Source organism: Choloepus didactylus, chromosome 4, assembly GCF_015220235.1.
Source record: "Choloepus didactylus isolate mChoDid1 chromosome 4, mChoDid1.pri, whole genome shotgun sequence".
Lineage (NCBI taxonomy): Eukaryota > Metazoa > Chordata > Mammalia > Pilosa > Megalonychidae > Choloepus > Choloepus didactylus.
In genome coordinates, this window is record NC_051310.1 from 74,904,444 (window position 1) to 74,906,885 (window position 2,442).

Below are 2,442 nucleotides of genomic sequence, written 5' to 3' on the forward strand. Positions count from 1 at the left end.
CCAAAAAAACACATAGACTGGGCTGCACCACCCCTCCTGTGCACATGTGCCCTGCTGCCTGTGGTGCTGGGTTCTGCCATGCCTGCCATGGTGGCAGCCTCAGCTGCCTGCTAGGCCTGCTTCTCCATGAAGCAATGTGAGTCACCTGATTCTGCTGTGGGGCTGAGAAGACACAAGGGTAACTGGCTGTTGACAGAGCCAGAATCTCTACCACCACTGCCTGAAGAGCCAGGCCCCTCAGAGCCACCACCATGCCACCCCCCACACTGCCATGTCATCCATGAAGACATTCAAGCAGCACTGCACCTTCAAACAAAGAGTAGAAGTGCAACTCATCACGAGCAGTACGCCACCCAAATCCCAGTGATAATAGAAAGATACAAGGGTGAGAAGCAGCTTCCTCTTCTGGATAAAACCAAGTTCCTTGTACCAGATCATGTCAACATGAAAGATCTAATCAAAATAATTAGACAGTGCCTGCAGCTGAATGCCAACCATACCTTCTTCCTGCTTGTGAATGGCTACAGCATGGTGAGCATCTCCACACCCATCTCAAAAATGTATGAGAGCAAGAAGGATGAGGTTGGCTTCCTGTACATGGTCTATGCCTCTCAGGAGATGTTTGGAGTGAAATTGGTATAAGGCTGGCAGAAGTATCTATCCTAGAACTTTTTTTTTTAATTTTATATTCATTTTAAAAAATTTTTTTTTTATTAAATTCAGTTCTATTGAAATACATTCACACACCATGCAATCATCCATGGTATACAATCCACTGTCCACAGTATGATAACATAGTTATGTGTTCATCACCACAATCTATTTCTGAACATTTTCCTTACATCAGAAAGAACCAGAACAAGAATAAAAAATAAAAGTGAAAAAAGAACACCAAAATCATCCCCCCATCCCACCCCATTTGTCCTTTAGTTTTTATCACCATTTTTCTACTCATCCATACGCTAGGTAAAGGGGGTGTGATCCACAAGGTCTTCACAATCACACTGTCACCCCTTGTAATCTACATTATTATATAATTGTCTTCAGGAGTCCGGACTGCTGGGTTGGAGTTTGGTAGTTTCAGGTATTTACTTCTATCTATTCCAATACATTAACACCTAAGAGGTGTTATCTGTATAGTGCATAAGAGTGTCCACCAGCGTGACCTCTTGACTCCATTTGAAATCTCTCAGCCACTGAAACTATTTTGTCTCATTTCGCATCCCCCATTTGGTCAAGAAGATACTCTCAGTCCCACGATGCTGGTCCACATTCATCCCCGGGAGTCATATTCTGCATTGCCAGGGAGATTTACAACCCTGGGAGTCAGGTCCCACGTAGGGGGGAGGGCAGCGAGTTCACCTGTTGAGATGGCTCAGTTAGAGAGAGAGAGGGCCACATCTGAGCAACAAAGAGGTAATCAGGGGGAGACTCTTAGGCACAATTACATGCAAGTTTAGACTCTCCTTTGTGATAACAAGCTTCATAAGGGCAAGACCCATGATCGAGGGCTCAGCACATCAAACCGCCAGTCCCAATGCTTGTGACAACAACACCAGTCCAGGTGAGGGTGTCCAACACATCCACCCCTTCCCCCAGATCCTCGGGGCTGGGGAGGGGGAGGCTTTAAATATATTTTTTATTATCTGCCCAAATTACTCTGGGATGTGTCACTATTTCACTCCAGCCTATATTAACCTACCATATCTCACTTCCTATTCAAAGTTCCATGCAATTGTGGTGTTTGAACAAATAGACTGTAGAGTTGTACCATTTAGAAAATTTAGATCCTGTACCAAATAGATATCTATTCCCTTGGTCTCATATGGAAGTTGAAGTTTTAAAACACAATCAGTTTCAACCTTTACCCTTTGGCCTGGCTTGCCCTAGTGTTAACCAGACCTGCTTCATTCATATCACTAATTGAAGTCTGGGCCCTTTTTCAGCTTTTTTTTTTTTTTTTTTTTGACAGTGGCTGTATGCACTAATACTGACATTCATATCTGCCGAGCTCTAGCTCTGAGTTTCAGGTGTCTCAGAGATATGCATTGTTCCAGAGACCAATCAGGTTATACGCTAGGGGATCAGCATCTCAAAGTTTAGAGACAGGCATTACAATTCAGGGATAGCGTTAACTGCTGTAAGAGCTTACAATCTAGGGACTATTACAATTATTATGTCCATGTTAGGCTATGTTCTAAGATTCAATTCTGAGTTTACACATTGTAGTTAGTCCATATTGGTGAGGCATCACCCCTCTCACCATGTTTTCTCCAACACTTTTACTCCTATATATATTTTTCCCTACAATTTTATAGAGTTATATTCACATACCTTACATTTTTCCACAGTGTACAATCAGTTGTTCATGGTATCATCATAAAGTTGTACATTTATCACCACAATCAGCACTTGAACATATTGATTACTACAAGAAAAATT

The 2,442-nt window shown here is 42.5% G+C and overlaps 1 pseudogene; it reads left to right on the forward strand.

Moving 5' to 3' along the window:
* The first annotated feature begins 271 nt into the window (after positions 1–271).
* Positions 272–642, forward strand: LOC119532698 (annotated as a pseudogene).
* Positions 643–2,442: the final 1,800 nt, after the last annotated feature.